We start from the raw sequence: 27,729 nt of genomic DNA, 5'->3' as shown, positions 1-27,729 counted from the left end.
GATGTGGACTGAATGCTGTTTTAGTAAAATGATCTGGGCAGCAAAGTAAGGACTGGAGTGAAGAGATAGAGGAGGCATTTATCAATCAATTAATGGTATTTACTAAGTGCTTACTATGTGCAAAGCACTATACTAAGTGCTTGGGAGAATAGAACAGAATTAGTAGACACATTTCCTCCCCATAATGAGATAACAGTCTAGAACAGGGCTGAGGCCTCTCCTAACCCAAAAGACCATTCTGCATGGGATCCCCCAGCCCCGAATCCCCACCTGCCCTTAAAGTGTGTCTACTCTGGGAAGAAGGAAACCAAGAAATTCTCTTCTGGAGAGACCGACCCCTCCCCCCGCCATCCTCTGGCACTATGAGTCTCAAACCATAGTGCTTGGAAGAGTTCAGTAGAGGTAAGAGATAAGTTCTCAGCCCTTGTTAATCAAACAGGGATACAACATAACCCTTATCTTGCAAGAAGCTGACAATTTAGTGAGGGAGGGAAAGAGAGAGAAAGAAAGACTGTGTATATATTTGTATCTCCCTCCACAGACCCAAACACATCCAGAGTACAGTGAGTTCGAACGTGACCATTTGGGTTTGTGAGCACTGATGCTTCCTTGGTTGGATTTTATTGCCAGAACCAGAGTGGCTTGGATAACGTTCCTTGGAAACGAATAGTCCCTGCTCTGAAAACCGTTCCACTTTCATCTCAGGACAGGAACCCCAGCTGTTTTAATTACTCTGCATTGTTGCTCCCCATTTGGTTCTGTGCTCATGAAAAAGGGTCTTACCACTGCAACCTGAATGTCACTAAAGGCCACTGTAAACTCCCCAGGATAACATAAACCTTCCTTGAACATATAAAATTCTTGGCTTTCAAGATCAGTCTTCTAGAAAGAGAGCACTGTGTTTGGTCTTTGCTTCAAACACAGGTACAGTATTCTGTTTGGAATGCCAACTCCCAAGTCAATTTTAAAAGGTTGGACCCAAGGAAAGTCCATGTAATTTTAATTAAAGAGCAATTTTGCTTCTTTATGGCTGGTAGGGGTATTATAATGTGGACATGTTGATGTTGAATAATTCTCTAGTCCATAAATAATTCACTTCATAAAAAAACTCTTATGCTCTGGTGCCAAACCATGAGAGAAATTCAAGCAACCAAAATAGCTCAACTGCAAAGTGTTGCCACCAAAACCGTAGAACCAAGAGCACTGGGTAATAGATTCGCTCCTCACTTCAAAAAGCAGGCTCTAGTCATTCTGAGGCTTCCACCAAATGATTGAAGATCAAGGATCCAAGACTGTGCAAACAGGTTATCACATGGATTTTAGCACCCTTGGCAGAGATCAAGAACAAGCCTTGTGTGCTAAGGAATCAAAACTCTTTTTCATATAGCTTCTTTCCTGGAAGGATATTTTGCATTGTCTTATAATTAGAGCTTGGTATTCATAGCATGTGGGGAAAAGTATGATGCAGTGAGAAGGTGCTGCATGTAAATTAGGGCAGTTACAATGAGTATACTGAGAGCAAGAGGCTCCAAGCAGCTGAAAACTCTTATGCCAATTAGGGTGAAGTCACCTGGAGACAGGTGTGTTAGGGATGAGGGAGGGGCAGGAAGGAAAAAGGGAGGGCAAGACAGACTGATTACAAAAGGGCCTGGAGAGTTCAGTACAAAACTAAACTGAGCTAAAACAGAAGCATCAACAGAACTTTTTGAGCCTTTGTTTATGGCTACAAAAAATCAAGACTGTCTCCCTGACCCCAGGAGTTTAAACGACAGTGGGTGAGACCAGGTAAGATGGAAGGAATTAATATACATTTAACAAAAATGGGCAGATGTTTTCTGTACCTTTGTTTTAACCAAATATGAGCACAAAATTACAGGAAGCATCCTGAGGGTGGAAGCATTTGAAATGGATGGGGAAATCTGCGAGTGAGGGGAAAGATCTGGCTTTAAAGATTATTCTCACCTATCTTTTAAGAAGAGTGAGAGTGGTGAGGGAGGAGGGGGAGAGCTTGTTCTGACCTGCTCTTATTGGTGTCTTATGAAGGGCCAGGAATGAAGCTGTACTAGATGACAAGGGCTTAGATTGTGCTAAGTGCTGGGAGAGCGCTTGTACTTCCCAAGTGCTTAGTATAGTGCTCTGCACACAGTAAGCACTCAATAAATATGGTTGAATGAATGAATGAGAGCTTCATGAGCCCCATATGGTGTGCATAGTTTAAGGAGGTGGGAAGTTAAGTATTTTGTCTCCATTGTGCCCCACCTATTTTCCCTGTCCTTCCTAAAGAGAGGGGAGAAGGAAGACTCTGCTGGAGAATTGAATAGCTTCTTGAGTAAAAGGCGAAGTCCACCATTCTGTAACAGCTTGAACCCAGCTTGTACAGGTTAGTCCAGTGCTCTGCACTCAGTAAGTGCTCAATAGGTTTGTTTGTTTGAATCTGGTGGGACCAGAAAGTTCAGCCCTGGCTGGATCCGAAGGCCCATTAGCATTTTCTTCTGTCCTGCTGGCTCTCGGGGAGGCAGCAGTGACTATAAGTGCAGTTGCATTAATCAGGTTTAAAAAATAAACCACCCAAACCAGAATTAAGAAGGGGTTTCCATTGTTATTCACTGGAGACTTGGCTGCTGGGGTACTGTAAACTGAATTCCAGTAAATCCTGGAAGTAGAATCATTCCATTTAAATACACACAAAAGATCATAACTTCTTTCTTTTTGGGGGGAGGGGGCTTCTGCATTTTGTCAAAGTAACAACTCCAGAAAGAGGCACACACACACACACACACACACACACTTCATTCCATTCCATTCCAGTTTGGCCCTGCATTTCTTCCGTGACCTTTCCTCCGAGATCTCGCCCGGGTAGGCAGGAAGCCAGAACTGCGGGATCTACCGTGGGTGGCCCAATCCCATTCTGAAAATCCGTGCTGCTCCATCACCCAGCCTTGAAGCGTCAGCCATTGGCTAACGAAACCTCCGCACCGAGTTATCCCTCATCCTAACGAGTGCTAATAAAAAGCATTTAACTTGGCTATTGCAACATAAAACTCTGCACTGTTTCATTGCATCTGCTTAATGAGAGCCCTCGTTTAATATCACATTACCCCCTTCTCAACCAAAGTCTTATATTTGTGGTAGCGGGGCTGTGAGGGGGGGATATCAAGTGCTGTAATATGGAAATTCCTTACTAATATGTTCTGTGGTATTATATGATCCCTTAATTCATTTAGCTGAGCAAATCTGATCTCACTGCCAACTGTTTTGCACAATTTACTTATGTGCTAGGCAACTGCTATCACCTACCGGGGCTGAAATGCCATATCGTTTTTCCCGGGACCAAACTATTAACAGTTGCTTTGGGAGATTTCGAAGTGGACGGGTGGTCCAGATGGTGGTACGGTGCAGGGATTACTGACGTGGCCCCCAAACCAATCAATCGGTGGTATTTGAGTGCTCACTATATCCAGAATACTGTACTAAGCGCTTGGGAGAGTACAGTACAATAGAGTTGGTAGACACGTTCCCTGCCCACAAGGAGCTTGCAGTCTGGAGGGTGTGCGGACCCTGACTCTCCGCCTTGAACAGAGCATTAGATTTGTAGCCAATCTGACTGGTTCCTTCTCCCTTTCAAGGATAGGCCCTTGGAGGTAGAAGTAATGGTATTTATAGGACAGTGTTTTGTGTTAAGTGGTTAGTACACTGATCTGCACACAGTAAGAGCTCAGTAAATATCATCGATTGATCCCACAAGGGGCTCACAATCTACGTACGGGAAAACAGAAGCCCTCCTTTCCCCGGCTCACTCTTGCTTCTGTGTCACCTATGCACTTGGACCTTTGACTTCTGGACATTTGATATTCACCCCACAGCACTTATGTATACATCTTTAAATTATGTAGTATAAATTATTCATTCAAATTAATTTCTGTCTCCCTCAATAGACTGTAAGCTTGTTATGGGAAGGGAACGTTTCTGCTAATACTGCTGTATTTTACTCTCCCAAGTGCTTAGTACAGTGGTGTGCAAATAGTAAGCACTCAGTATATACCATTGAATGATAAAGAATTACAGGTCAGGCACAGACAGTGGGAGCACTTTGACAGTGGCAGTGGAAAGTATAATGCCTGTATAATAATAATGATGGTATTTAAGTGCTTACTTTGTGCCGAGCACTGTTCTGAGCACTGATCATTCCCCTGCAGGTTAAAGTGTTACTCATTCTCCAGTGGCTTTTCAAAGAACCTGTCACCGCTAAAATGATATTTCTTATCTGCACCTCCATCCCCTCTTTGGAGGACTGATGGGTGGGCTCATGTGAAGGTGGGGGAATGGGCTGGTTTAATTCCTCTTGAGGTTCCAGCCCTAATATTCAGTGATCTTGAAAGCCAACTCTTGTGCACTTATGGTAGTGATAGCCCTTTTGGATTTTGGAGGGTTACACTGGGAAATGAGATGTGTATGTATAGTTGTCATTTTTGGATTTGATGAAGATGTTATCCAGAGTGAAATTTATGTGCATGACTGAAAAGATCATAGGGATTCACTTTGTGCCAATTCCCTTCGACAACTGGTATTTATTGAGCCCTTACTGTGTACAGAGTGCTTGGTAGAGATCCCCAGAAGCAGAAGATGTGATCCCTGCTCTCAGGGGCTTTATCATCTAATGTTTTTGAGAGTCTCAAGTTCCAAACAATTGTGTTTTCATAGAGCCAGTTCCTTAGTAGAAAGTGATAAAAGCTGCAGTCCTTAAAATGTTGCTTCCCAATTGATGGATTAAAGCAGGAGTTAAGTTTCCATCTAATCTCCTATCTCCCCTCACCTCCTTTTGCACCTCTGAGGCTGCATGGGCATGTGCCCCCACTACTGCATCCTGACTGAGGGTGATTTGGGAAGGAGGGGGAGGGTGAAAATATCTTCTGGAGACGAGTCATTACTTCTGGCTAACAGTCTACCATACCCCCTTAAACAAGAAAAGCAACACTGTCTAATGCATAAAGCCCAGGCCTGGGAGTCAAAAGGATCTGGGTTCTAATCCCAATTCTGCCACTTGTCTGTTGTGTGACCTTGGGCAAGTCACACCACTTCTTTGTGCCACAGTTACTTCATCTGTAAAATGGGGATTAAGAGAGTGAGCCCCCTATAGGAGGGGGAGGTGATATCTACCTGGTTTTTTTCGTCGTCGTTGTTATCAATAGTGAACACTTCCAACTGCCAACAAAATTTGCTGGGCCCATTTTGGAAGCCAGGCTTGAGCACTTTGAGTTTTGAAGACTAGCAAAACTCAGGAGCTCATGGGAGCCTGAACTCTGATTTCTCCAGGTAGAGCAGAGGTTGTGTTACTTCCCCAGATGTCTGAAAGGATGTTATGATTTTTCAGGACTAGCCCAGATTGCTTTTCCCAAAGCAGCGAGAATCACTGGATGGTGGGGTCTGGGTGCCAGCTGTAGCTGCATTCTGAAGCCTGCCCAGCAGGTGGTAATATCTGTCAAAAATTAAGGCCTGCGTCCTTGAACGCTGGGGAGCTGGGGGAACTGGGCCTTGCTCTCAGTCAGTCCCCGCAAGATGGAAATGCTGCTTCTGATTGACTCATGAGATGGATTTTGTGGGGTTTTTTTTCTGGAATGGATCGTTGGAATGGAGCACTGAAGGGACTAACTCCACTTACCGGTTGCCCTGCGAGTCTTTAGAAATGCCAATGCCAGTTCTGAATGAGGAAACAGGCTGGCCTCTGGGAAAACCTGGTATTTTCTGGGAGATTTAGGGTCTACCCGCCCTCAAGAGAGGGATGAAGAGGCTATGTGTGCCCCTAAGCAAGGGATTTTCCTGGGTCTCTAAAGCTTTTTTTAAGCGTTCGATTATTTTCCTCGCAGACAGCTAGGAGTTAGGATAATGGCAAATGTTCATCCCCTTTCTCTTAAGCAGCGTGATCTAAGGGGAAAGAGAACAGGTCTGGAAGTCAGAAGACCTGGGTTCCAATTCCAGCCCTGCTGGTGGCTGGCCTGCTGTGTGACCTTGGAGAAGTCATTTAACACCTCTCTGCCTCTGTCTCCTTGTCTGTAAAAGAGAGGTGGCTTGTTGGTTCTCCCCCTGTCTTAGACTGTGAGTCCTGAGTGGTTCAGGGATGGTGTCCCATTTTATATGTAACCTAATACTTAGCAAGTAGTGAACAGTAAATAACATTATTATTTGATAGATGTGGAAACCAAGGCTCAAGGGTGAACTTGACAGTAGCGATGAATGTAAGAGCAGCCTATACTTTTGTCACTTTATAATCTTTATAGTAGTAATCATCATCATCATAGTCTATAAAAATGATTATTTTGTGCCAAGTGGTATTTGTTAAGCACTTACTACATGCCAAGCACTGTACTAAACTCTGGGGTAGAATCAAGATAAACAGGTTGGACACAGTCCCTGTCCCTTATGGGGCTCATAGTCTTAATCCCCATTTTACAGATGAGGAAACTGAAGCACAGAGAAGTTAAGTGACTTGCCCACGGTCACACAGCAGAGAAGTGGTGGAGTTGGATTAGAACCCCGGCCCTTCTGACTCCCAGGCCCCATGTTCTTTCCATCAGGCCATGCTGCTTCTCCACCAAACTTCTCTATGCTCCCCTCACTCCCACCCCCTGCCTCAGAGTAGCAACCCTGAAGTGAGTCTCCAGGTCCAGAAACAGTGGACCTCCGGGGACTGAAATAAGTTACATGGTCTATTTTAGTCAGATGCTCAGAAGCCCTATGAATTCTGCTTTTTCCAGCCCTAGAGACCCGGTCCCAGGATCCCAAGAGGCTGGACATCTAAAGAGTGACCCAGCCTGACATGAACCAAGCCCTTCTAAGGCTAGATTGTAAGATCCTTGAGGGCAGGTAACATGTGTTTTTCTTCTCTTACTCCCCATGAAGTACTTAGGACAATAAATCCCATGGATCCAATTGATTGTCAGATACTGGAGAGCATGGGCTGATCCTCAAATTCAGAATCCCCTTTACAAGGACCCTGAAACTCGCATGGGTGGGACTCAAGGGCTTGGAATTGGGGGCATCAACGTGTGCATGGAATTCGGTTGCTTTCACTGCTACCCCCTTGAGCAGCAGGGAGTGGGACCACTACTTGCTCAGTCTTGGCTCTCAGCCCTCCCACGGTGCCCTGGTCCCCGTGCTGCTTCTGACCTAATCCGAGACCAGAGGATGGGAGGCCTGACCCAAATGTCAAACTTTCTCTGGCCCCCAGGTCTGAACAAAAGCTCATGGGGAGGGTGGTACAGTCCTATAAGGGCAGTCCCAGAGCAGAGGTCAAATACTGTAAGAGGTAAATCCAGTTACTGTTGGCTGATGCCCCCATTTTCTTTCTCTCCCCCCCACCCCGATAACCCCCATAGCCAGTCGACCTACTCCTTCAGTGTTTCACTTCCTCCATTATCTGGAAAGTAAGGGCCACAACCTTGAACTTCCTCACAGAGGGGGCGGCAGAGCAAGCAAACTGAAAAAAGCAATGCTTGCCAAAATAATTCAAAATGCCAAAGTGACTGATTATGATTAATAGTTAATTTTTAAGTTTCACAAACTCCAAAGAACTTGGGGCTCTGGCCAAAGGACCTTTAAATAAACAGCATTCCTCAAGCACCATTAACTCTAGGGAGGAATAGTCAGAGGAAAACAGGCAACAACGAAGGCCAGGAGAATCCATTCCAAAGAGAATCAGATATTCATCTCATCCCCAAACACCGTCACCTCAATCCTGCCTCCATTACCCCCTTTTCATTTCCTCATCTTGAAAATGATTCTTGTTGCTGAAGTCTTTATCCCTTACCAGGGGGAATAAAACCAAAGAAATTAGCAGTGGTGTTTATAGTTTTTGTCCATTTGGCAGTAAATCAGTGTTAACCCTGTCCTTTTAATTAGTTATCTTTCAGTCAGAAAAGTCAAGACTGTAAAAGCGCTGATAGAGAGCTAAGTAATTACCTAGAATACTTGGGTGTGATTGGGCCAGGGACTGTCTTGCCAGTACTCAGGATAGCACTGTGAAAGGAGAAGAAAAAGGAATATTTAGCAGGAGAAGGAAAAATATTGTTCATTGGTTTGGCTGGGAGCTTAATATTGTATTTGTTAAGGACTTACTGTGTGCCAAGCATTATACTGAGCACTGGGTTAAATATAAGATAATCAGGTTGGACACAGCCTTGTTCCACATGAGACTCCCAGTTTAAAGCCTCCTAAATGATTTTTCCTTTATAATTCTTAGCATATCCTCTGGAAAGCAGCCAGGACTAGAATGTTCCGAAGTCCAGTTATACAAGATGCAAGATGCCTGTTTGTTTGATGGATAACCTATCCAGGTAAGTGTCAGACAACTGAAGCCTTTCCATTCCCTTTGATCCAGCAGGAGAGAAGCAGTGTGGTCATTCTACCCTGCCTTGAGCTGAACCTCTTTCATTGCCCTCACTGGCCTGTAAGCTCAGCTCCTTGGAAAAGAGTAAGACCTTTCTTCGTCTTCTCCCCCCTGCCACTTCACCCCCCTCTGGAAGCAGGGCCACTGCTGGCCTTATCCCTTAGTCACAGTGTTAGAATGCCTGTCTACTTGTTTTGTTGCCTGCCTACTTGTTTTATATTACTGTCTGTCTCCCCCTTTTAGACTGTGATCCCGTTGTTGGGCAGGGATTGTCTCTATCTGTTGCTGAATTGTACATTCCAAGCACTTAGTACAGTGCTCTGCACACAGTAAGCACTCAATAAATACGATTGGAATGAATATATGAATGAACATGCTTTGGTCCCCTGGCAGCACAGGGAGCTTAACAGTACAGTACTCTTCTCTCCTCTCCCATTAACCTACTCACTGTACCTCATTTTCCAACTCCTGCCACTGGCCTACTGCTCATACCTTCCCTGAAGCCCCAAAGCACGAAAAAAAGATATACCAAAGTAAACAAAATGGAATTTTAAAAAGATGCACACCCAAACTAAGGAATTTACTAGCTCAGTGGGTTTTGACAGGAACTGGATGAGGTTAATTTGGGAAAAATCAAGGAGGAGATAGACTTTTTAGTGAGTCTTAAAGGAGTACTATTAGAGTAAAAGCCCACCATTAGATGCCAGACCTCAATATGCTCTCTCCTACTGCTTTCTCTTTGTGATGTCTAAGTGTACTTCAGCTTCAGGGGAGGGGGGAAGCGAGTTAGAGCCCCAGCCTCAAAGAAGGGTTATGGAGGAGGAAGAGAGGAGGGAAAACAGCCCAGAGAAATGTTCCTTGAAAGGTTCAGCTCACTGCTGCACAGAAGAGGGTGCTCTTGTTTAAAGCTGCAGCTAAACTCCTTGTGAGCCATCAACTCGGAACACTGTTAGCCCTCAATAAATACCATTGATTGGAAGTGACATCCCTGGGCTCCTCAATGAGTGAATTATTGTATCATCCTTCACACTGTAGCCTGCAGATGGTGCACCTGCAGCCCTGCAACACCCAGCCAAAGCCACAAACTACACATGTCCCAAAACTCATTTGCATTGTGACTATGCATTCATCACTGGCTGGGATATGACAACACAGGTTGGTTTGTTTATGGTATTTGTTAAATGCTTACTATGTGCTAGGCACTGTACTCAGCCCTGGGGTAAATACAAGGTAATCAGGCTAGACACAGTTCCTGTCCCAGGTAAGGCTTACAGTCTTAATCCCCATTTTTACAGATGAGGTAAGTGAGTCACAGAGAAGTTAAGTGACTTGCCCATACAGCAGACAAGTGGCAGATCTGGGATTAGAGCCAGTTCCTCGGATTCCCAGGCCAATGTCTTATCCACTAGGCTACACTACTTCTTTCCAGGTGGCTCTCCCTGAACTACCACCTTCCATTATCAAGTGTCCTCAACCCCAGGGATAGTCTTTGATTCCCTTCAGTCAATCCTCCTGTAAAGGGGCTTTAAGATGGAAATTGACTTCAAAGAAAAGTGTCCTCTTCTGCTTTACTCACACTCCTGAGAAAATCAACTCTAGAGGAAAGACCTGAGTGTGGGAATCAGGAGACTCAGATTCTAATCTCAGCTCTGTCACTAGTCTGTGGGTGACCTTGGGCTGCCTTTCCTCATCTATGAAGCAGAGAGGATACCTTCTTTCACTATCTCTTAGATGGTGTACCCCATGTGAAACATTATAGGTCCAAACTGATTATCTTGTATCTCACCAGCCCTTGGTACAGAGTAAGGGCTTGATAAATTCCATCATCACAGAAAACAGTTGCTTAGTGAAAAATATGGTACTCTTCACCACATCGGCTCAGCATTAATTGTGCATATGATGTAATAGAATGAGGGTCCGGCTCCTATAGCTGAGTCAGGGCGTTGAATTTGAGCAGATGATCTCACTGTTCACTGAGTTTCACCACTATTGTTCAATTTTTCTGCCAGGGATAAAAGGATTAAAGATTTGTTTTTTCAAGGGCTTCGAGCTCCCCCAGGGTAAAATACATATTGAGTGTAATACTGTTCCAATATCAAGTGAGGAAGGCTCTGGTAAGAACCAGCTCTCTCAAGAAGAGAGTTTAGGTATAATATCCTAGCAAATGATGATAGTGGTACTTGTTAAGCACTTACTATGTGCCCTATACTAAGCACTGGGGTAGTCATAAGATAATCAGGTTGGGTCCAATCCCTGTTCTACATAGGGCTCACCTCTGAATGAGTAATCTTCCCCTGAATGAGTAATCTCAGCCTCTCCAGATATAGAATGCTTATATTCTCTGACCTCCCCAGGGAAGCATATTTGCAGACTGACCACAAAAAGCTGAATTTGTTGATCCAATCAGGGGGATGAAATGAGAAACTGAATTTACTTGATGATTTGGGTCATGGTGACTCAGTTGGAACTTGTCTTTGTTCCTTGAGGGAAGGGAAAAATAAATCTAATAGATTTGCGAGGAATCACTTGGATACTGTGTACCCCACTAGGGGCTCTACCCATATGAGTGATACTTTGGGAAACCAGGAGGTCAGTGATGCATAGAATTGGACATAATGTAGAGCTTTCCCAACTGAGCTACTGGTCAGACAATTGCCCGGTTGTGCTCTTTCAATTGTATGGGTCTTTTCTTTTTTTTTAATTGATATTTGTTGAGTGCTTACCGTGAATCAAACACCATTCTAAGCTCTGGGGTAGGGAATGTCTCTACCAACTTGCTCTGCACACAGTAAGTGCTTAATAAAAATGAATGTTGGGTGTTTTTTTGAGTGTGTGCATCATGCATCTTATTGATAAAATGAGGATGAAATACCTGTTCTCCATCCCATTGGAATGTGAGCTCCATATTCATTCAGTAGTATTTATTGAGCGCTTACTATGTGCAGAGCAGTGTACTAAGCACTTGGAATGTACAACTCGACAACAGATAGAGACAATCCCTGCCCGTTAACGGGCATACATTCTAATGGGGGGAGACAGACGGACAAAAACAAGACAACTTAATCACAGTAAATAGAATCAAGGGATGTATACCCCATATGTACACCCCATCAAATTGTTTTTGATCTGATTATCTTGTATCTACCACAAGGCTTAGCTGAGTGCTTGGCACATAGAAAAGACTAAATGAACTCCACACTTGTTAACAGAGAGAGGGATGCCTGAGTTGCATTATGACCCTGGTGAGGATTTGGGGAAGGCTACTTAGATCCCATCCACAGGGCCCAAGCAATCTCTTTCTCCCCACAGTCTTAGATTTGGTCCTTGGGCAAATCAATGTGTGGGTGCATGTCCCTGCATGCCTAAATGCATGCCTAAAAAAGTGTTGTGTTTTCAGTGTATGCCATGTGTGGATTATTCCCTGTGGCTGAGACTTGTCAACTTTTCATCCAGGTTTCACCACATCCTCCGGTGGTCTCTTCATTTCAATACATGATGGAAACACAAAGCCTCTCCGTCATTCCTACATGAAAACTAATCCTACAGTGTATTGTTTGTGAATGTATATGTGTGTGTGTGTGGTTGTGTGTGTGCATATATACAAAACCATCCTTTGTCGCAATAATAATTTTAAAAAGTGGTATCTTGTTAACTACTTATGTGCCAAGCACTGTACTAAGTGATCTATTAAGATAATCAAATCCCACATGGGGCTCATAGTTTAAGTGAGAGAGAGCAAGTATTGAATCCCCATCTTGCAGGTGAAGGAACTGAAGCACAGAGAAGGTACATAGTGGAGGCAGGATTAGAACCCAGGTCCTCTAACTCCCAGGCCCATGCTTTTCTATTAAGCCCCACTGCTTCTTATTAACATCATCTTCAGTGCTGATGCTAATGAGAGTAAGATCTTATCCTTTTATCATAATAATTATTGCATTAAGCACTTACTAGAGCCGAGTACTAGGCCACGTGATTATATGCTTCTTGAGGGAATATCTCAAAATCTCCCTTTTGTTCTCTTCCAAGCATTTAGGACAGTGCACTGAACACAGTGGCACTCAATCAATGCTATTGATTTTATTCTGTTTTCTACCTCTTTGTGTCTCCGTGCATCACTGGAAAATGTTTTTCATGATTCAGGAACATTGAAGATCCTGTGTGATCAATGAAAATCTTTGGTGGTGTGTGACATTCCCCAGTGTGCTGGAGGAAGGGAGAAGAAAGTCAAATTTCAAGAAACAGAGGTCAGTGCATCTTGACTTTTAAATGACATTGTACTTGCAAATAAAAAGTATCGTCCTCTACCTCTTTAGTGAAAATATGTGGAGTTCATAGGGAAGGAAATTTGACTTCTCATGAGGAATCCTAGCCTTTTCAATTGTATTTCTAAAGCACTTACTATGTGCAGAGCACTGTATTAAGCACTTGGTACAGCATAATATAACAGAGTTGGTACATATGTTCCCTTCCCACAGTGAGCTTACAGTCTAAAATAGGGTACTAATATAAATTATGTACTTGAGTGCTGTGAGGCTCATAGAGGGGTGAATAAAAGGTACAAATCCAAAGGGAAGGGCAAAAGGCAGTTGGGAGAAGAGAAAATGAGGGTTTGGTTGGAGAAAACCTCTTGGAGGGGATGCAAGTTTTCTACCTTACCTCTCTGTTTAGGGTTTTAAGGAATAAGACATAATGGCAAAGATAATTCAGCTTGTGAAAGGCACCGAGCCTTGGCCAGTTCCAAAGCAGAGGAGAAGAATGAAGGATAGAGTTTCCACTGTGCTGGAATACAGAATTTATTTCCTATGTAGATCTTGCTTCTGCTTGGTACTATGGCAAGTTGGGAGGTTACTAGGTTGACTACTTCAAAAGAAGTTTATGGTAAATATGGTTATTTAACACTAATTGAGTGTTACTCTTTTGGTCCTTGAGACTTGTGTTTAGTTTGGCTTCTGTCATTCAAGATCTCAGTACAAATGGCAAAATTCTATATTTTTAATCTGAGGACAGCTAAACATGTTCCTTATCAAGTCTTGACCAATTCAAGAATCTCTGGGATTCCTGACAAAACAGAATTCTACTAGAATGAGTTATTTAAGGATAATCGGTTGCACTCGAATGTTTTTATGACTCACTGTAATAAATTTGGAGCTGTAATTCAGACAACCTGGATCATCAAAATTGCCTTAAAAATTAATAGTCAAGATCAGGGAAGTGTATTTATTTGACCCTCATCTAATGACAGGATCAGGTACCATCTGCCTGTTTGGGCCCAATCAAATCCTCGCTGTGGTTCCATCAGCACCCTTACCTCCCTAGCATCCAGGACTTGTCCTCTGCAGGGCTTCATGAGGGAGAACCCTGGTGAGCCAGCCCAACGAGTGGCTCTGCAAGGAATCACTGGCCATGGACTGAGAAACCTAGAGATTAGCCCAAAAGATTGTCTAGCAAACCTTGAAAATAAACATTAAGCGGTGAAAGAAAGCCAAAGAAAAAGATTCTGTTGAATTAGACCATCAATCAGTTAGAGACGGTCTTGCAAAGAGCTTTCAGAATTGATCCACCCACAAAAATCCTCCTGGAATTGCAACTTTGCCCTGCTCCCACCCACCTTTACCAACAGCAGACCTTGGAACCACTCTTGCGTTTCCACGTACTGCCTATTTAAACTAGGCTATCCACCTGGAGTCGAACATTCCTCTAATGCATCTACTCCTGACGGAACGTTTCATGGTGGAAATTTTAAGTTAGACAAAATTACTGTTTCCTGTGATGGAACTGGTGTTTTGTGGGGGTGGGGGGAGGGATGACTGAACAACAGCTGGAGGTGGTCAGGGACAGGGTGGCCCTTTAAAAGTCTTCCCTTTATTCCCACCTCCTTCTGGGATTTGTCTCTCCATTTTCTAAGGCTTTTGTTACCACACCTCTGCCCCAGGAAGCCTTCAGGGTAATCTCTAATTTTTCCATTTTGTGCCTCTATAACTACCAACTCAGCCCTTAGGGTCCCCTAAACACTGAAGTGCTTAGTACTGTATTCTGCACAAACTAAGCGCTTAATAAATACTGTGGTAACATGACATACAATAGTTTTCATAGAGTGAGAATCAGTGTTGCCTAGTGGATAGCTCACAGGCTTGGGAATCAGATGGACCTGGGTTCTAATACTGGTTTCACTACCTGTCAACTGTGTGACCTTGGACAAGTCACTTAACTTCTCTGTGCCTCAGTTCCCTTATCTGTAAAATGGGAATTAAGATTGTGAGCCCCATGTGGGACATGGACTGTATCTAACTTGATTAGGTAATAATAATAATAATGTTGGTATTTGTTAAGTGCTTACTTTGTGCAGAGCACTGTTCTAAGCGCTGGGGTAGACAGAGGGTAATCAGGTTGTCCCACGTGAGGCTCACAGTCTTAATCCCCATTTTACAGATGAGGTATCCGAGGCACAGGGAAGTGAAGTGACTTGCCCACAGTCACACAGCTGACAAGTGGCAGAGCTGGGATTCGAACCCATGATCTCTGACTCCCAAGCCTGTGCTCTTTCCACTGAGCCACGCTGCTTCCCGCATAGATAGATTAGGTTCTATCTAACCCGGTGCTTACAACAGGGCTTGGCACTTAGCGCTTAGCAAACACCATTTTAAAAAGAGAAAAATACCCTTTCACTTCTTCTACCTATAATGTATTGAAGTGTCTGTCTTCTGGCTGGATTGTACGCTCCTTCAGAACAAAGATGATTCCTTTTAAATATTTTGTACTCTGTCAAGCACTTAGTAGTGTCCTGTATACAGTAGTTGCTCAATACTTGCTATTATTGATGATGTTGACCATTCAAACTTAAAGAATACCTTCTGTAGGTGTGTTCCCTCCCTACTGCCCCCTCTCTGCCATGTATTTACTAAGGTACAGAAAGTTCTTTGTGTTGTACTGTTTTTGATTGTAATCTAGAAAGTCAAGGCCATGTTCATTTAGTCTGCTTTCTGCCTCACCAAGCCCAGGTGATTGCTTAATAAGTGATTTTTTTTTTTTGATGTGCAGGCCTCTGGGCTGAGCATTAGGCCATTTGCTACCCACGAGAGCAGGAAACCCTAGTAGCCTCTCCTCCTTCTCATCCTTCTTCTGAGGTAGGCTCAGAAGGAGACGGAGAAACAGACCTGGTTTACAAGTCATCTGCATGACCTTGAGCAAGTCACTTAACTCCTCTGTGCCTAAATTTCTTCATCTGGAAAATGGAGATTAAGTACTGCTTCTCCCTCCTGCTTAGGCAGGGAGCCCCGGGTAGGAAGGTTCTGTGTACCACCTGGATCTACCCAGTGCTTAGCATGGTGCTTGGCATGTAGTAAGCGCTGAACAAGTACCCCAACTATTAATGATGGAAAGGAACTATCAGTATTCTCCCTCCATCCTCTCCTTCGCTCTCGCCGTCTTCCTGATTGATGCCTCTGCCGCTGGTCCGACAGGCATCACGGCGAGGCAGGCTCCAGCTTGCGCGTGTGGGCTGTGTGCGTGCGTGCATGGGCTCCCAGAGCTCGGCACCAGCGGCAGGACCACCGCCTACAAGATAGTACCGGAGCGGAATGCTGATGGCAGGAGCCCTGCTCCCTTCAGCCTTTGCAGGCAGAGAGTTGGGGCCTCTAGATTGACAATCTTCTCCCCAAAGCATCATGGGGCCTGGTGTTATTTCATTCGGGGGGGGGGCAGGGAGGGTGGTAGGTCAGGTTACATCACAGCTGCAATATCTGGAGCATCGGATAATGTTTGAAGGCATTGTGCTCAAGCAGAGCCGGGAGGGGCCGAGTGCGTTGTGTACTATAGTGTTTACTCATTCTTACTGGGTGACGCAGGTTGAAGAGGAAGGGGAGAGAAGGAAGAAGGCACTGCAGAGGGTGGTTTTGTCTGTGTTTTCTCTGGATCGGAGGGGCCTCGGCTTAGATTTTACAGCCTGAGTAAGTGAAGGGGGTTATCGTCAGTGAAGTAGGCCCTTGTTTAAGGGACCTGAGAGATGAATTTACATCTTAATCCACTCCCACTGGTTCTGCAAAGCAATTGTCCAGTATCTGGGAGGGAGGTCAGGGTAGGGCAGAAGAGGTGGTGCTGGAGTGAAGGTGGTCTGTGGAAAGTTTCTGAAGGGGATAAATAGGAAAACTCTTTTTTTAAATGACATTTGTTACTATGTGTTAAGCACTGTTTTCAGTGCTGGGACAGATACAAGTTAATCAAGATGGACACAGACCTATTCCACATGGGGTTCACAGTCTTAATAGAAGGAAGAACAGGTATCAAATCCCCATTTTGCAGTTGAGGAAACTGAGATACAAAAGTAAAGTGGCTTGTCCAAGGTCACACAACAGGCAAATATTGGAGTCCCGGATTAGAACCCAGGTCCTCTGCCTCCCAGGCCTGTGCTTTATGCACTAGGCTACACTATTTCCCAAGCTTCTCTTTTAGCTCCTTTACATAGTACCTGCCTATTGCAGCCCTTGTCTGAGAGGTTTGCATCCAGGTTTAGGGGTCCTGGGGTATGGCGTCTGACTTGCTCTTTTTGGCTCAGTCCCCCACTTTCAAAGCACAGAGCTGACACCCACCCAGAGTAGTGCCAAATTCGGGCCACCCCGAATCCCCCATATGTGGGGAAGACAGAGGCCCACATGCCCTAATCTTGGGGTCCCTTTCCCAGCCTCTGGTCCTCCCCAAAGAAGCCTGAAAGTTTCCTTTGGGGTTATGCGTTTGTAAAATCTGAAACTGAGAATTTAGGGAAAAAAACTTGCATTCTTCTAAATCAAGAATTTTGGGTGGATGGGGTGGAATCTTTTTCTATCTTGAGCTAACCAGATTGGAATGAGTCTTATCGCACACGAAGCCATCTCTGTGGTGTTGAATCAGCCTTATCCATCATCAGCCTGTAGCTCCCACTTGGAAAGGCAGATTTAAAGTCAGAGGGCATCTGCAGTCTGTAAGAAGTTTGAGGATTCAGAATCCCAGGGCTCTGGATCCCAAAACCAATTGTCTCTAATCTGCCTCACAGACATAGTGCCTGCCTTGCCCCATAGGAGAAGAATCACAGAGCAGTTACGTGGCCCAAGAGTCAATCAGTGTTATTTATTGAGGTCTTACTCTGTCCAGAGCACTGTACTATGCACCTGGGAGAATTGGTAGATGTGTTCTCTGCCCACAAGGAGCTTACAGTCTAGAGGGGGAAGCAGATATTAAAATAAATTTCAGATATGAGCATAAGTGCTGTGGGGCTGAGGGTGGGGTGAATACTCTGTACTTAAAGGGTACAGAGCCAAGTGCAAAGTAGGTCCAGAAGGGAGAGCAGGTAGGGGTCCTAATCCTGGCTCTATCGCTTGTCTTCTGTATGCCTTTGGGCAAGCCACTTAATGTTTCTGTGCCTCAGTTCCCTCATCTGTAAAATGGGGATTAAGACTGTGAGCCCTATGTGGAACAGGACCTGTGTCAAACCTAATTAATTTGTTTCTACCCCAGCACTTAGAACAGTGCCTGGGACATAGTAAGCACCTAAATATCACAATTATTATTATTTTTAGGTAAAATGAGGGCTTAGTCGAGTAATGCCTCAGAGTCAGTGCCCTCAATTGCCCAAGCTCTGCCACAGACTTCCTGAGGGCCCTGGGATGACACCTGAGAAACCGACAGCTCCAGATCTACCCACTTCCAGAAACAAATTCTGCTTGATGAGCTAGGGTCCCCTTGCTCCCTACCACCAACAGTCACCTGTGAAACTGAAGGGCACAGCAATTAAAAAAACCAAAAACAAACAAACTTGAATCTGGAGCAGGGATATAGAAGAAGCAGGTGTAATCAGTCAATCGTATTTATTGAGCTCTTACAGTGTGCAGGGCACTGGACTAGGTACTTGAGAGTATAACACAACGCTATAACAGACTAATTCCCTTCCCCCAATGAGAATTATATTAGAATGCTCGTGACAAAGGAGGCTTGGAGGTTAATTGTCCACATCCGCAGTTAACCCAGACCAATGAGAACATCTTCGGAATTTTAAGAGTTCCAATAAGGTAAATTCCACCACCTCCCTTGGTAACCCATGTCATGTAGTCAGTCAATCTAGTCCACAAGGTGAGAGCACTAAATTTGTTCCTGAAGGGGAGCTAAGGATATAAGAAATACCACTGGTCCATCCAGATTACTACTATGACCAGGTCATTTAGATGCTTGGAAAAACTGAATGATGGTTGTCCCCCTAGACCTCAATCTTAATGTTTCCAATGGTCCTTATGACATCCCTAACTTTTCCCTCAAACTTCCTCACTTTTTCCTCCAGTGACTCAACCTGAATCTCTGGTCCAGGTATTGATCATAACTGTGGTATTTGTTTAGCACTTACTAGGTGCCAAGCACTGTCCTGAATACTGGACTATGTACAAGGCAATCAGGTCAGACACAAACCCAATTCTGTAGGTGGCTCACAATCTAAGTAGTAGGGAGAACAAGTACTTCATTCCCATTTTACAAATTAGGAAGCTGAGGTAAATTTCTATTGAATGTACCGATATTTTGGGATTGCCCCTCTTTCTGTGGTAATAAATTCCATGTGCTTGCCTGCAAGAGGATGAAGTGTTTGTTCTGAACCCACCACTTTCAAGTGTCAATGGGATTACAGAGAATTCAAGACAAGTACTTCCTGAAAGTGCTTGCGGTTTTATAGGGGAGAAACATTAGACATTATGAAATGCACAGAATACAGTGCTGGATTGAAGCTTCATGAGGGCAGGAGTCATGGCCTGTAAGTCTTGATGCCAAAGCTTTAAACAACTTCTCCTTCCCCCCACATCCCCCATAATGCCCTTCATTCTGCTCCCAGAGTGCTATTTGCCAAATAGAGGCAAATTATGTATGGGGTCAATTCTGGTTCAACCCAAAGAGTGAATAAATAACATAAGGATGCAGGTAAGAAAGATCATTTTTCCCAGTTTATAGCTAACAGCTATGACATAAAAATATCCATGAATTAGTCTTTCACCTCTTAACACCAGTGATAGAGAGTACCCTCTATAACAGGAAGTGTCCAGTGGCAAATGGAATATAATATGGATTTGTAACATGAATCTTCACTAACAATGAAGGGAGGGAAATTGATTCTTATTAAGCATAGCTGTAGAACTGCATTTTTGCTTTATGGACGGGTCTGGATGGAGCAAATGGGTTTTTCAAGATAATCTTTCAAAAGAAAATTTCATTTTTGCCCCATATCTTCATTGTGAAAGCCTCATGCTTTGTGCCTATCAAGTGTTATGTCTACTGAATGCAAAAAGAAGCAGCATAGCCTCGTGGAAAGAGCACAGGCTTGGGACTCAGAGAATCTGGATTCTAAATACAGCTCTGTCTCTTGTCTGTTCTGTGACCTTGGGCAAGTCACTTCACTTCTCTTTGCTTCTGTTTCCTCAGTTGCAAAATGTGAGCCCATATGGGACATAGTCTGATCTGATTATCTTCTATCAACCCAGTTTTTAGTATGGTGTTTGGCATATAGCATGCCCTAACAAATATTACTATTACCACCCCTGTTCTATATACCTGGGAGCACAACAATAGTAAAAGATGTGGTCTCTGCCCATGAGGATTTCACAAGCTAATGGGGGAGTCAAACAGATTTGGCTTGCCAAATCTACAATAGGCAATAAAGAAAGAAGAGTGACACAAAGCAATTAAAGCAATTTAATTGTGTTTACATGATATGATCGGAACTGTCAGTCCCACATCAGCCTTTTTGGTTCCCCATGCATCTGTGGGTAAAACCACCATTACTGGAGTTGTCTTCAAAGATGGAGGACAAGACTATGGAGAGGGCATTGGAAGGGATTTAGAGGGATTATCCATCCTGGTTCCTAATAACTATAATTTAGCACTATTGCAGTAAATAGTCCCCTAGTGACTTTATATTATTGAAGTTTCCTCTCTAGTGCCAAATTCACCCCCATGAGGAAAATCAAGCTTTCAGGGAGGTGGTGAATCTGGCAGATGGAGTGAGGAACAACTGATTTGCTCTGTGTAAGTGACCAAGCTGGATTGTTGAGACCAACCAAATTAACTGTTGGCCTCTAATGATCTGTGTGGGCTCTTAACCCAGAACAGATCAACCAGAAAATTTTTTAATCATCTGGCCTTGTGGAAAGAACTCAGGCCTGGGAGTCAGGAGATTTGGGTCCTAATCCCAATTCTGGCACTTTTCCATCGTGTGATCTTGGGCAAATCACTTGGTTTCCTCACCTATGAAGTCTACAGTGTAAACTGGTTGTGGGCAGGGAATGTGTTTACCAACTCTGTTATATTGTTGTATTGTACTTTACCAAACACTTAGTACAGTGCTCTGAACCCAATAAGTGCTCAGTAAATACAATCAGCTGTGAGCCCTGTATCTGATCTGATGGTTCTGTATCCTATGCCAGAGTTTAACTCGGTGCTTGGCACTTGATGACAATAATAAAAATAATTGTGGTATTTGTTAGGCGTTTATGATGTGCCAAGCAGTGTTCTAAATGCTGGGGCAGATACAAGTTTATCAGGTTGGGAAAGGTCCCTGTCCCTAATGGGGCTCACGGTCTAAGTAGGGAATAACAGGTGTTGTTAGTATTATCATCATTAGTATGGTTATAATTATTCCCTCAGGCTATGCAAACCCAGTCAATATATATAAATGTGAATGCTGTGCCCTCTGGATTACTTTTCCCTCTCCCTTCCCCCACTTTCCTCAACCTATGGATATGATGAGGAACTTGAAGAAAGATCCATGGAAAAAATCTCTAATTTGCCCTTGAAGGCAACAGAGCGTTGAGATGAATTGACTTGATAGCTTTCTGCAGTAGGGGAGTGAGAGCACCTGATATTTATGCGATCGTTAAGTTTTCATATGCGTTGAGCCCATGAATCTAGAGCTCTGTCACCAAGCCATCAACCCCAGACTCATCGCTAGCATTTATCAGTGTAAGAGCCTATTCCAGACATGGGTAATAGCATTGTGAAAAAGAGTTCGTATGCAAGGGCTCTGCCATAGCTCCGGCTATTTGTTAAACAAATGACGAAAGATATTTACTCTTGGACAATGAGCAGTCATTTCACAAGGGGAAATTATCATAAGGGGGAACAAATCAAATAGATCTTCCTCTGACAAGAATCTGATTTCTTTGCAATATAGTCTCTCTGGGAGTTGAGGTCAAAAGTCCAAATCTAAGAAACATTCAAAGATGGGGATTCAGCATTTACTGGCAGGGCAAGTTTAATAACCTCAGATTAGCCACTGCAGGTGGCTAATCTTTGCACCCTTTGAAGCCCAAAGGAGCCAAGCCAGCCAGGAGGCCATGGATACTGAAGCCTAGGGCAGGAACACAAACAAGTCCAGAAAGGGGCAGTCTTCATTTGGACCTCCAATCTATCCCCATTTTAAGGTATTGTCTGACACACATCAATCTTCTCAGCAGCCCAAGCACAGACTGACTAAATTCTCCTCTCCTGTCAGGTCACAGTAAAACTATGGTCCTGGCTAGATCTGTTTACCCATCAGCTCACAGCATTGCTGGGAAGATGAATGAAACCCACACTAAGCTTCCAGCAGGCTGGAGAAATGAGCCTTTTCCCTCTTTCCCTTCCCCATCCCCATATCTCATTCCTGTTCAGGTTATTCCTGAATCCAATTTGACAGAGGGGAAGGGAGGAGCTCTTGTGCTCTCCTGTTGCTCCCTCCCAGTGATGAATCATTTGAGCCTAATAATAATGATAACTGTGGTATTTAAGTGATTACTATGTCAAAGGCACTGTACTAAGCACTGGGGGAATACAAGCAAATTGGATTGGGCACAGTCCTTGTCCCACATGGGGTTCATAGTCTCAATCCCCAGTTTACAGACAAGGTAACTGAAGGGCAGAGAAGTGAAGAGACTTGCCCAAGATCACACAGCAGGCAAGTGGCAGAGCTGGGATTATAACCCAGGTCCTTCTGACTCCCAGGCCTGGCTCTTTCTACTAGGACATGCCGCTTCTCGCAAAATCTTGGCCCATGGGAAGCAGCAGAGTGGACAGAGATTGGCAAAGGGGAAGTTCTCCCCCACTACTGTTGTCTATTCTACAAACCTGGATCAAAGACCTCCCATCTCTAGAAAGTATCATCGTTGCTGAATGAGGGAATGTTGCATCTAGGTTTTGCTTAAGAGGTGAAATGCATTATTTATTTTTCTTGGTTTTAAAATTGATGAAGCTTGGTGAGATGTAATATTTACTCCTCACTGGTTGCAATTTTTTTTTCTCTCATTTCCCTCTCTGCTTCACAGTATGCCACCTGGAAGGGCAAAAGAAAGGAAAAACAGCAGTAATAAACCAACCCAAGCCCAAAGAGTAGCCTCTTGTGTTTGCTGAACTCCCTGACATTAATTTAAATAAATAGCCAATTAGATTCTTTGACAGGAAGCTCATGAATCTTGTAGAGAAACGCACCACTTCACAGTATCTGGGAATGCTTTGGGACCCTCCAAGTATGCAATTTTCCATTGTGTCAATATCTAATATTAATTTAAATTACTGTGTGAATTGGAAAGAATTTGGAAAGTCTGCTGCATTTAGTTTGATGATTCATCCATTCCATTTCAAAGGTGGAAGACACAGAAATGAAGCTGAATTAAGGTGTTTATTATAGTAGAAAACAAATAGAGCCCTGAGTCCTGGAGGACTTAAGGCTGAGAATTTTGGCAACTATAGGGACCAGACTTTGGGCATGAAAGATAATACATATGTGATGGGTGGGGATGCTGAGCTGTCCACAACAGCAAAGGAAGAGAAAAGAATCAGAAGATGACCAATGGGGATAAGAAAAGAAGTTTGGAGATGTTTCTATGATACAGAAAGAGAGGATCCTGAGGGATAGAGCTAAAGAGAAGGCAAAGAAGGTAATGAAGCACATAACCCTATCCCTTGATAATGAAAAGGAAGCATCATCAATTGCAAGCTTCTCATAGGCAGCGATAGTATCTTTGACTTCTTTTAAATGTTCCCAAGCAACTGGCTCAGTGTTCCCTATATAGTAGGTGCTCAAAATACACTGATGGTGAAGACTCTCAATAAGATTGGAGATTGGATGTCTCTTTAGGGCTCAGCCATTTTACCTCATGCCCACAATGCTTTTTGTGCCAGGTTGGAAAGTGTTAACTGTGGAAAGAAAGGGATACACCACCTCAGAGAGCAAGCCCTTAGACCATGGCTGCCCTTTCCTCGGTGGGGTGTTTGAATCCAGTGGAGAGAAAGATCCTGGGGTTTGTTGGAGGTGGAGGCGAGGAAGGGAAGAACTGCATACTTGGATGCCTGAATTTGGGAAAGCTGATTTTGGGGAAGTCTTAATCTGGAGGTTGTCAGGATATCATATGGAAAGCTAGAATTCAGGCATGATAGTTTTCTGGCCTAACGGGACCATTAGTGTTGTTTCATTACTATCTGTGTAGTAATTTTGCCACTGGGGGAACAGATATCTTCAATAACTATTTGCCAGAAAACTAACAAATGGGACATTTATGATAAAATTGCTAGGGAAGGATAGGGTAGGTAATATACATGACAGGATGGTAGGTGATGGGAATGGCAGAACACTAAACTGATGTTTTCAGACACGTAACAAACTCAACAGGACTGTACATAGAAGATATCCCAGCTCCAGTGCCACTCCAAGTATCTTGTGGAAAGGCCAGAAGTAGAAAGGTTTCAGAGGGCTTGCTTCTGGTTCTACAGAATGCTAACAAATATTGAAAGGTACAGATAGGAAGAAATATTAGAGTCGTCTACCAGCTTTATGTGTCGTACTCTCCCAAACACTTAGTACAGTGCTCTGCACCCAGTCAGCACTCAATAAATTACCGTTGATTGATAACCTGTACTTAAGCGCTATGCTGGGTGGGAGTGGGTGAGTACTTAGGTGACACTGAAAGACTAAAGAGGCAGGGGCTAAGGTGGGAAGATTATAAATTAATTAGGAAAGACCTCATGGAGATGTGATTTCAGAATGACAGTCTGCAGCCACAGAGGACAAAAATCCAAGAACCATGAAAGTGGTTTGCAGTTTATTCTTAAGTCAGCAGGGAGAGTGAAGCTCTGAATATCACCCTAATGTTTGCTTAGAACCACTTCGGCTCTCTGGCTCAGCTACAAGAGGGAAATGTTTTCCAGTTCTCCAAAGAGAATGTTCCCTTTTGTCATCTCCAGCACCCTGTGCCCCTCCTCCCTAGTTTCTATTTAACTTTTCATTGTTTCTGAAAATGGACTCATGCCAAAAAGTTCACAGGGTCCATGTACAAAATGTAATCCCATTACAGATCAAAATAATCAAGAGCAGCCAGACATATAACTGGCTGGAGAGATCCAGATTGGCCGGAGGCTTGGCAAAAGGACCGTCCTATTTTTTTATAAACAGTCTATATTTGGGAACTAAGTGACGCGTTGCTCAGTGACCTCTCAACGAGTGGTGACTTTACAGAACCTCACACCTCCTTTTAAGGGGTTCAGTGTGCTAACGGAATCAATTCTCACACATTTGAGCCAAAGAAGTCAAGTCAGGCTCATCTGCCTAGATGGTTTCCTCTCTACTTCTTGATTCAGCTACTGGAGAATAAGAGCCACTCTGCTTTGCTGAGAGGAAACTGGTTTGATATTAGACCTAAAGAAAAGTAAGCAGGGAGTACACTGCAATTTCTGTTTTATTTTATTTTTAGAATACAGGTAAAGTATTAGTGGAGACATTTTAGGTATTGGGTGGACTTCAATGATTAGGGCATAGTAAAGAGGGGAGGTGGTTAGACAAATTCTGAGAGGAAGGACTGGACGAGTTTTCTGGATTGTTTAGTCCAGGACACTGGACATGCTGTAGGAACTCAGGGACTAATGAAAATGATGATAACTCGGAACCACAGTCAGACTCTTGCCTCCTCTGCTCAGCCTGTGGGTCAATCTAAAGTAGAACATCCAGGCTGCTTTATCATATGACTTTGCTTCATCACTGACACGGCACTGCTGACGTGCGGCTCTATACGAGTTTCATCTGAAAAAACCTCAAGTTCCAAGCCCCCAGCAACCCAGTGAGTGTGAAACCCGGAAATAGAATGGCTCACTCCAGGATGCCCTTTTTCAAACTGAGTATTTTCTGTCACTTTCTATTTGGTGGAAACACTTGAGAGAGAGGAGTCTGTGATCTTTTTCTCTCTCTCCTCCAGGAGCCTAGTGAAAATTGGCCACATCTCTCTGGATTTTCTCTTGGTAGCACTGAGTTTAAACAAATAAAAGCTCTCCACAGAGGGGAAAGACAGCTTTTTTCATTTCCCCTCCTAAACCATAGACATTAATCTTAAATCAAAGTTAATTGTATTCACGGGGGTGGGGGAGAGGCACACTGTTCTAAGCCTTCCTTAATAAGTAATTCAGTGGCCCATCAGTTTAGTAAGGGGTCAGGAACTTCTTTCCTGCCGTGTGCCAAGATGTTGGTGAGGGTGGCAGAGGGGTTGGCCGAGGGATAATAGCAGAGGCAAACAGCTTAGAGCACCCCCTCAGTGATCTCGTTGACACTCACACAGAAGCACTGAGAGGCAGTATTGCCTAGTGGATAGAGCATGGGCCTGGAAGTCAGAAGGACCTGAGTTCTAATCCTGCTCTGCCACTTGTCTGTTCTGTAACCTTGGGCAAATCATTTAACTTCTCTCTGCCTCAGTTACCTCATCTGTAAAATGGGGATTAAGATTGTGAGCCCCATGTGGGACCAGGACAGTGTTCAACCTGATTACTTTGTATCTACCCCAGCACTTAAAACAGTGCCTGGCACTTAGTAAGTGCTTAACAAATACCATAAAAAACCATTGATGGTGTAAAGACTCCAGAAGAGGTGCGAGGACATGGACAAGCAGAGAGTGGCGGGGACCCCAGAGCTAACACTAGCATTGCCAGAAGGTCATGGGTTCTAATCCTGGCTCCGCCACTAATCTGCTGTGTGACTTTGGGCAAGTCACTCAACTTCTCTGGGCCTCAGTTATCTCATCTGTAAAATGGGGATTAAGACTGTGAGCCCCATGCGGAACAACCTGATTACCCTGTTTCTTCCCCAGTGCTTGGCACTTAGTAAGCGCTTAACAAATACCACAATTATTATTATTGCCAGAGAACACGGCCTTTGGGGCTACTCTCTGGTATGCCTGCTTTTTACCTGTCCTTATTTCTGATGCCTTGGGGCATGGGATAATCGCAGGTCATTTCCCTTACCTGTAAGTAACAGATAAAAGAGTCCAATTTGCAGATTTCATGAGGTCATGATCTGATCCTGAGGTTGAGGATGTCCAGGAGGACAACCATCACGTGGTTCTTCCAAATAATAATAATTGTGGTATTTAAGCACTTACTATGCAACAGGCAGTGGCGTAGATACAAGATAGACAGGTTGGACGCAGTCCCTGTCCCACAGTAGGGCTCACAGTCTTAATCCCCATTTTACATATGTGGGAACTGAGGCCCAGAGAAGTTAAGTGATTTGCCCATGGTCACACAGCAGCCAAGTGGTGGAGCTGGGATTAGAACCCAGGTCCTCCTGACTCCCCGGTCCATGGTATATCCACTAATCCATGCTATATACATCCACACTGTATGCTGCTGTCATTCTTGGAGGCACAATATTCAGCTGCTGGGATCATTAGTAGGACCCAGAATGGACCACATGAGCTTTGCAGTTGTCTGAAGCCACCCAGAACTGACTCTCCAAAAACCCACACACACGACCAATTCTGGCTGGGAGGATCAGATCAGGTCAGTGGTGAAAGGGGTCAAAGGAACAGAAAGTGGCATCCAACATGATCCAGGACTAAACAAAGCCAGTGAACTCTTGCACTCTATTATTTGCCATCTGTGTTATACAAATCAGTAAATCGAACTCTAAGGTTGAGGGCAGAGAATGCATCTTTTACTTTTATAACACTTCCCCAAGTGCTTAATATGCCGTTCTGCACACGGTAGTTGGCTCAGAAGACCACAGTTCTCCTTTTCTTCAAAGCCTTTCAGAGATCACATCTCTACCAAGGGGCATTCCCCTCTTCATCTCTAATAACCCCATTTTATAGTCCCTCAACTGCCACTTCAGTCTTTTTGTACCTCCTAAGCACTTAAATAGAATATGTAAGCTATGTACTTCCTCTCTCTGTATGGTACTTTAGTGTCTGTCTCCCCTGCTAGATTGTCATCTCCTTAAGAGCAGAGATTGTGTCTTCTAATTGTCTCAAGGACTTAGTATGGAGCTCTGCCCACAGAAGGAGATCCAGAAATGCTACCAATAGAGTAGGTGCTCAATAAATACTATTAAA

At 43.9% G+C, this 27,729-nt stretch overlaps 1 long non-coding RNA gene across 2 annotated transcripts; it reads left to right on the top strand.

The window, feature by feature from the left end:
* Positions 1-1,708: 1,708 nt before the first annotated feature.
* Positions 1,709-22,772, top strand: LOC114805720. Of its 2 annotated transcripts, none has more exons than XR_003753746.2 (4): positions 1,709-1,785; positions 8,237-8,330; positions 12,524-12,627; positions 22,687-22,772. It is a non-coding gene; the product is annotated as an uncharacterized LOC114805720 (long non-coding RNA). The 2 variants fall into 2 exon arrangements; XR_003753747.2 differs by lacking the exon at positions 1,709-1,785 and adding an exon at positions 6,776-6,861.
* The last annotated feature ends 4,957 nt before the right edge of the window (positions 22,773-27,729 follow it).

Source organism: Ornithorhynchus anatinus, chromosome 19 (genome assembly GCF_004115215.2).
Source record: "Ornithorhynchus anatinus isolate Pmale09 chromosome 19, mOrnAna1.pri.v4, whole genome shotgun sequence".
Taxonomy (NCBI): Eukaryota; Metazoa; Chordata; class Mammalia; order Monotremata; family Ornithorhynchidae; genus Ornithorhynchus; species Ornithorhynchus anatinus.
The sequence above is the reverse complement of the archived record's forward strand: the minus strand, read 5'-3'. Positions and strand labels throughout refer to the sequence as shown.